Source organism: Lotus japonicus, chromosome 2, assembly GCF_012489685.1.
Source record: "Lotus japonicus ecotype B-129 chromosome 2, LjGifu_v1.2".
Classification (NCBI taxonomy): Eukaryota; Viridiplantae; Streptophyta; class Magnoliopsida; order Fabales; family Fabaceae; genus Lotus; species Lotus japonicus.
In genome coordinates this window covers 29,989,246-29,998,367 of record NC_080042.1, presented here as the reverse complement: position 1 = coordinate 29,998,367, position 9,122 = coordinate 29,989,246, and positions in this window count along the sequence as shown.

The window sequence follows — 9,122 nt, the reverse complement described above, 5'->3', positions numbered from 1 at the left end:
TCCACTAGGAAGCAGTGATACAGAAACCAGTAAACGGCCGAAGCCTCTTAGAAAACGGAGACACACGTCTCATATAAGTTCATTCGGCCGAAGCCTTCAGAAAATATTTCGCAGTTCAAAGCGATAAACAATATCCAAGCAATATTCAATAACAAGCAATATTCTATATCAAGCAATATTCAAGTCAAATTTATCGACGCCTATAAATCAATAGCTAGTAAGTAAGTTGCCCTTACCTCTAGTTCTTCCAGAATCACAGTGTAAGTCACACTCCCAAGCTTGCTCAGTCAAGTCTAAGGTTTCCACAAACGAACCTTAGAGCAAACAAAGCAAAATCAATCAAAATAAGTCGATACACTCGAAACAATACTAACTAACGTTAGACAAAGCTCAAGGAGCTTTAGAGTACCACATTTAGGCACGTATGAAAGGGCTTTCCCCGAATGGATGAGTTTTGACTCGATTCAAGTTTTGTAAAAAAACACTTTATTCGCTAAAACGTGCATAACTCGAGCTACAGAACTCGGAATGACACGAAACCGGCGCCAAAATTTCGAAAATTGAAAGAGCTACGCAATGGCTCAGGTCATAGAGACCGAAAAATTATTTTTTGACACGGTACCCAAGCAAATAGGTTTCGGCCACTATGGAAAATAGGGTTGTCGAACTTTTTCTTCGATCTAAATCAATTCCTAGGTATTCTTAGGCGATATCTAGGCCAGGGAAACTCTCAGAAAAATTATCGGGTCGAAAACTGTCGCAGGGGTATTTTGGTCAATATTTTTTGCTCGGAAACTCAAAATCAGTATTTCGAAAAACAAATTAGATGGGGTCGATCCTAACGACATTTATAACAACTAATCCTACTAAAGCTAAGCTCAGTCAAGAGTTTTTGATCCAAAAAGCGGAACCTCAGCATAAAATGGGTTTTTTTGAGCAGAATTGAAGCTCGGCGGCAATTCGGCGAGATTCAGCAGAAAACAACCGGATATTCATGCTCTAGAGCACGCAGGCAATAAGTTTAGACACTGAAATCAACTTATTTGGACAGTTTTACAAAAAGCTCAAAACTTTGAGCATAGAAAGACATAGAGAAAAGCGACAAAATTTACGATCAGAGGTAGGGAAAAGCATCAGTACCTCGAGGTCTACGCGTAGCAACGAACGGAACGACGATCGGTCAAGAATTGGAAAAATCACTTTTCTCCTCCTTTCCTCCAAGAAGCTCTCGGCCGTGTGTGTGGGTTTGTGATTTTTTTGTTTTTTTTTTCTTTTCATTTTTCATACTATATATAGGAAATGGAAAATGCGGAAAAATGAGAATTTCGCGATTCTGATTTTTCCTACTGATTCCAACGTATTTTAGACACGATAATCTTCCCGCTGAATCTTCTAATTCTTCAAAGAAATCTCAGTATGATTTTTGGTTTTCGAGGCTTGTTTTTAATGTTTACCGGCTTAAAATGCACTTTATGCACTTTATGGTTTTGACCTCGGATGCAGAAACTTCCTTCTGAAGAAAGATTTGGAACGTCGATTAGAGTGGGCGTGTGCGGATGAAATCTTCGTTTGAAGCTCCGAATAGAAAAAGTCTTCATCGTCCGTTGATTTTAGGGTTTCTGAACTATCAGGGTTTCGGTTTCGGCAAACTTCCGAGTATTGGAATTTGTCGTTCGTACATTCCAGGGTTTCGTATCGAAACGTTCGTTTTGGAAAGGAATAAGAGAAAGTCTTATATTCCTCTAGAAGATTTTTGGAATTTATTCCTATAGTGTTCCAAGGGTGGAACTTAGTTTTCTTTCCTAAGGTTCTTCTCCTAGGTTTAATGCGAATATTAGTCGTGCTATAACTTTTATCGAGTTTGATACAATCCTTGGCTTTTCTTGAACTTTCTCCTTCACAAATTCATTCCATCCATTTAACCCTTGTTCAGGTTTTTCTTTCACGTTACATCAAATTAATCGTGAAAAGAAATTTTATTCGGTTTATTCCAAACTTAAAAACTTGGGTCTCACATGTATCTTCTGATTCTCAACTCAGAGGAGAAGTACTTGGTCTTCAGAGCCATTTTGCTTCTGGACTTCAGAGTCTTCACTTTTCAGCTTCTGGATCTTCAGAGTCTTCTACACCATCAGAACATCTGAACCTTCAGAGTGTCTGGGTTATCAGAACGTCTGGATCTTCAGAACTTCAAGTGAGCTGAGTCCATATCAGAGCTTGATTAACTTCAGATCTTCTGAAGCTTTTCTACTGTTCAGATTGAACATAGAGATTGCGAAAGCGTTGCTAGGGTCACTCTTTAAGAACAATGCTTCTGATTTGTTTGAGATTATATTAGGGTCATAGCCTGTTTAAGAGCACACTCAGAAAACACGTTAGAGTACCATAATTGTTCATACTAAAATGTTAACTTGTAATCATCAAAACATAGAGTTGTACTACACGATCAAAACTTGATCTTACAAGAAGGAGTTGATTTTGATGAGACCTTTGCTCCAGTAGCTAGACTGGAATCTATAAGACTCTTGTTAGGTGTTGCTTGTCTCTTGAAGTTCAGACTTTATCAGATGGATGTGAACAGTGCTTTTCTGAATGGCTATTTGAGTGAAGAAGTTTATGTTGAACAACCAAAAGGATTTACAGATCCACATCATCCAGTTGCAGGTAGCAAGTGCAGTTGTAACAAACTCTGATTAGTGGATTGCCTTCATTCTAAGAAGGAAGAAATCACCTTAACCGGTGGACTGGATTAGCTTGAGGGATTTATCAAGTGAACCAGGATAAAATCATTTGTGTGCTTTCCTTTAACTTGAGGGATTTATCGGTAGATTTCGATTCCCGGACTACGTGGACTGTGATTTCGTTCAGAGAAGTTTGATTTGCTGTAGAACTTTCTTTGATTTTCGCATTTCCGGCTGAATTCCTGGTTTGTGATAGGAATTTGATGGAGACACGTCGTCGACGACGCGACAGATAGCTGGAGCAGAGACGCGGTTCACCACCGCGTCGTTTAAGAGGAAGGTCGCGCCGGGAAGAGGTTCGTCGCGAGCAACCTGAGCAACCGACTCCTCCTCCGCCTCCGCCGCCGCCTCCTCCTCCTTCTCCGACGCCTCTGCTACCTTCTCCATCGTCCTCACCTGAGCGACAGGGATCCCCTGCGCACTCACCGGAGGTCTCAGAAGATGGAACGCCGCTACCTCAGGCTCCAATCACTGACCGAGATTGGAGATGCCTGATCCGCAATGTTGATGATATACGGCAGCGGAACGATTACTTGCAGGAACAGTTAGAGTGCTATCGCCTCGAGCAGCAAGACGAAGGAGAGCGGGAAGCAGAGGCCGTCGCGGAGTTCGAGCCGTTCTTAGCGGCAATGAGGGAAGTGGTCATCCCGGACAACATGAAGAATGTAACACCCTCTAAACCCCGCCTAAATATTATAGTTTAAATCAGAGTAAAATGCATAACATAGAGGGTGTCACACCTATTCTCTAGAAACATACATCAAAACACATGTCATGCTCATAATAAATATATAAATTTCCAAATTTAGTGTCATAACGTAATTTGCATAGCACAACGGATTTATTTTTCAACTCCAAAATAAAACATAATCCAAAAATAAATATAGAGAGTTCAAAAAATAACTCTTAACATCCAGGTAAAATACTAAACGTTTCCCGTGTTACATAACAGAGCATGACTCCCCTAACTAAACCATAAATGAAAGACTAGCTCCTCCAACTAACCCTCGCGATAAGCTCCACTATCCTCAGTACCTTAGCGATGTCGCATAGAACATCATTCCAACAGAAGGGTGAGAACTCATATCATATGGATAAGCATAATAATAAATAATGTAAAAGCTTATATATGTTCCACAACTTCTTCACACCTTACTAATAAATAATAAATTATGTAATTTAATATAATCAATCAATCTCACAGTTATGACAATACTCCATAATTCATAGCATCAAGTAAGCAAATATTATTGTCTCCAATTACCGCAACATCAAATCTCAAAAAAATATCACAATTATCATTAAGTAACATCAACAACTCCCTAACACATATGACTCAAGTGAGACTCGTGCAAATGCCTTTGATACCAAAGTTGTTATCCTTAGCGGTATCACCGCGTCCACTCCAGACAGATAACCACCAATAAAGCCCTCGCTCTAGGCTTCAAAACCACTCCCGTTTTGGGACAAGTCACTAGTCTCCACAGAATTAGCAAACATTGCCTCTTGACAATTATGCAGTGTATTGTGCAAAACTCAACTAACATATGCATATTCAGACCATCTCCAAGTCTTAATTATTTTAGCATATTCATCACCAGCTCAACAATTCACATCATCTCCAATTTCACAAAACACACACTTACATGTTATCAATCACACAAGTTGTGATCACAGTAACTTAGCAACTTAACACTCAACATCAATTCAGAAATAACATCATATAATGAACTATTAAACGGATGTAAATTAAATATAATTCATATATAACATGTTCTGCAACTATTATAAAATAATTGGATTCTTCCTAATTTTTCCCAAAAACTCGTCATCTCCCTGCACCATCCCCTCATGCGCGAGCTACCGCGCGCACCACTACCTACATGCGCCACCTCCCTCGCGTGCAACCCTCACCATGGACGCGCGCCACCGCACCTTGCGCATCACCACGCACGCGTACCACATCTTTTTTCGAAAACAACATTTGCACCTATAATGACTAATTTTATTCAAAACGGTTATAAACTGTACAATAACCTAGGCGAATTTTTAAATACCTTAAATACACTCAGAAAAATCCAATATTTTTATCATGGTTTCCTATACCTGTAAATTTTCAACTCTAAATTCGAAGTACAAAATTTAGGAAAAATCTAACACTAATAGCAGTTCGTGAGAAACGAGACAGCTTAACCTATCCTCACTAAAACCCATCTAACTCAAGTTACAGATGTCGGAATGACGTGAAACCAGCGGCAAAAGTTTTATAACAGAAAGGGATACAACTTTTATGAAGACTACTTCTTCAAATTGGCCACTAACACAGCTCGAAAAAGGGTTAAAGAGCTCGTAAATTTCCCGCGCGCAACCCGCACATCATGGGCGCCTATCTTCTACACCCAAAATTCATCTTAAAATCAAACCCTAACTATTTCAATTTGGGAATTTATGCATCCTAGGGTTCCTAACTCATGCTTCCGATCATTACCCTCTATCATACTAATTCATAGAACATGAATCCAAACCCTTACTTCTTGAAGATCAAAGTCTAGGTTTTCTTCTCTTTTCTCCTCTCCTTCTTGCTTTTCACGTGTTCGCTCTGTCTGCTGACTTCTCCAATTCTCAAATTCTGATTTCTCTTTTTTTCTATTTCACTCCTATCCCTTAAATAATCATACTAATGGGCCCCACTCTCATTTACTCACACAAAAACCTAACAACCTTATTTATATAAATCTTATACTATATCACATAAGATTTAAATAATAATCACATATATCACTCATATATAATTTAAATAATTTACTCACTCCATATATCACATAATCACTTAATTATCTAATAAAATCACATAATCACCTTATTATATAATAAAATCTCATAATCACCTTATTATATTGTAAAATCACCTATTTATTCAAATCACTATATAACCTAATAATAATTAGAATAAATTAATAAATATTCTACTAATCGAAAAATGGGGTGTTACAAAGAACCTTGTTCTCGAGACGTACAGTGGGAAGACCGATCCAAAGGATCATCTGCTTTATTTCAACACGGAGATGGTCATAAGCTCAGCTTCCGACGCGGTGAAGTGCAGGATGTTCCCGTCGACGTTTAAGGGCACAACAATGGCTTGGTTCACGACTCTGCCTCGGGGATCTATCAAAAATTTTCGCGAATTCTCGTTTCAGTTCCTTGTTCAATTCTCTACGAGTAAGATCAAGCAGGTTGAAGGTATGAAAAACGATAGAAACGGGGGTTTGAATAGCGTTTTCAATCTAAAACTTTTCCCACTTGAGATTTTAACAAATCTCTTCAAACACCAAAGATAAAAGTGCTAAGATAAGAGTTGAGGAAAGCACACAATGATTTTATCCTAGTTCACTTGATAAATCCCTCAAGCTAATCCAGTCCACCCGTTAAGGTGATTTCTTCCTTCTTAAAATGAAGGCAATCCACTAATCAGAGTTTGTTACAACTGCACTTGCAACCTGCAAAGTGACTAACAATACAATGACTTAGCTATCACTAAGATTCACTCTCTTAGTCTTCTCAAGGATCCGACCAACCTTGGTCTCCTTAAGGAAAAACAAACAATTGTTTGAAAGTTTGGGTTTACAAAGAAATGCTTCTCAGAAGGCTAATGGTAAACACAATAAGTACAATGTGAAGAAAGATTGCTTAAGAGAATATTTGAATATCGCGTGAGCTTGAACAAAGTTTCTTAGCCGACATCTTTCATCTTCAGCCTCTTTATATACTCCAAGGATTAAGGTTTGGAAGTTTGCATGGAATGCTACTGTTGGAGGGCAGATCTGGGTTTTCCAGGTTCTATTGTGGCTGAATAAGTTAGGTAAGGTCGTCAGGAATGGTACAATGCTTTTGTACTTTGGATAGTGACATGACCTTTATCCTAGTTGACTTCTGATCAGAGCGACGCTTCATGTTGGAGATTATGAAGCTTGGTGATCAGAGTTAGAGGGAAGCTTGGATCCTCTAACCTTTGTACCTTCTGCTTCTGGACTCAGAGGAGAAGTACTTGGTCTTCAAAGCCAGCTTACTCATGGACTTCAGAATCTTCACTACTCAGCCTCTGGACCTTCAGAGCTTCTGGACCTTCAGAGCTTCTGATCCTTCAGAGCTTCTGATCTATAGAACTTCTGGTCTTCAGAACTTCAAGTGAACTGAATCCATATCAGAGCTTTACTATCTTCAGATCTTCTGAAGCTTAATCTACTGCTAAGATTGAACATAGTGAGTGCGAAAGCGTTGCGGAAGTTACTCTTTGAGCAAGTGCTTTTGAATTATGTGTAATTAGATCAGAGTCAGAGCCTGTCATAAAAACACTCAGAAAACATGTAATCATCAAAACATGTAATCATCAAAACATAGAGTTGTACTACTAGATCAAAACTTGATCTTACACAGGTAACGATCGACGATCTGTATAACATCCGCCAATCAGAAGGTGAAACTTTGAAACAATACGTGAGGTGGTTCAGTGCAGCATTTGTTAAGATTGAGGAGTCGGAACTGCATGCCTGTGTGTGAGCTTTTAAGAATGGACTGCAGCCGGGGAAGCTAAACAGTAAGTTGAGTCGTAAGCCCGCTCGGTCGATGGCAGAAGTACGTGCTAAGGCGAACACCTACATCTTGGATAAGGAGGATGACTCTTTCAAAAGGAAGCGTGCAAAGATGGAGAAGGACGGCGATCAGAGGGATGTCTCGCCGGCGGGTAAACAAAGTCGGGAAAAAGGAGAAAGCAGTAAGGGGAAGGACAAGAGGGACAAGTCAGTTGAAAAATTTGCAAAGGAGCAACTCTACCAAAAGAAAGAAAGTTTCGAGCGTCGACGCCCGTGGCGTCAAGCCGATTCTCGCCGGCGAGAGGAATTAGGCAAAAGTCTGAGCGCACATCTGACGGAATTGCTCCGGGAAGTCAAGACGACACACGCAGTCGAAGAGGGCGAGATGGAGGCTAACCCGCCTCGGGCGGCAGTGGATAAAACCAAGTGGTGTGAATACCATCGATCGGTGGGTCATGACACCGGAGATTGCTTCACGTTAAAAAACGAGATTGAGAAATTAATCAGGGCGGGACGCTCAGTTGAATGATCGAGGTGATCACTATAACACCCCGATTTCCAGGTGTCACTTAAGTAACTAAAAATAAACTTTACGCGGAAAACAGGTAATAATTTTATTTTCGTTTGATTCCTTTTAATTAAAGCGATAGAAAATAAAGACATAACCCAGCAACTAAACTAACCGATGTACAAACATATACATGTACAGCCTCAACTGCACGTCAACGTCACGCACACTTGCAGTGACCCCAAATAGTTTGCCGGTAGGCAAATATGTACAGAACCAGTAATGTAAGTATAAAGTTTTACATACAATCATCCAATGAGAAAGTCGGCTCCAAAATGGCCTAAATAAAAGACCCCTATAGTCCGATAGACTCTCTGTGATTCCTCATCAAGAGAACCGCACAAAAAGCCATGCATCGGGAACCTACCATGTCCCAAAAGTAAGACGAATCAGAGCTCTACACAAAATATGACGCTGCCTAACCTACCCTCCCAGTACCGCTCAAAGCTCCTCCTCCTCTCCCTCGTCGCTCGGCGAGTAGCTGTCCACGTCGGTGTCGGAGTCAGAGTCGGAATCCACCGTGATCATCTCGGTGTCCAAGTCCACGACCTCCCTCCTAACTGTCCTGCGCACCGTCCTAGTCGAGCCCGTCTCAACATCCACCTCTCCAGTAAGAACATCCTCCTCCACCACCCGAACCAGGGGTTCCACACAGTAGCCGCGCGGTGGAGTAAAAGGAAAACGACGTGAGGCAGATGGAACAACAGACTCCCTCTTCGGCTCCACAAGCCTCGAGGACGACGCCACGTCGGTAGGATCGATAGCAGTAGCAGGAGGTGGCGCAACAGGTGCAGCAACATCAACCTCGATCTCGGATGGGTCCTCGTCATCGGAAGAAGATGAAGTCGGAGGTGGTGCAGGTGGTCCTCGACCAGTACCTGGTCCACAGCGAACTGAAGGCGGCAAGTCAAAGCTTAGCTCCATGCGTCGTAGCACTCCCCTCGTCAAACGTCCACGCTCGTCTGTCCGGTCCTCCATGACCCTTCCCCGGTACGTCGCTCGATGATCCACAGCATCGATCACCCAAGCGGTGGGGGCATGACGGTCCACCAACTCAAACCTGATCCCCCCCTGAGGGAGAGACCATCGAAAACCACTCCGCCATCGACATCTGGCAGCAGGCCGACCGCCCAAACACAAACATGAAACCAAAGCCAAGGCGCTAGGGTCAACTCACGGAAATAAGTAATTATACACTCAACATGTGATTGGGGTATAGATATA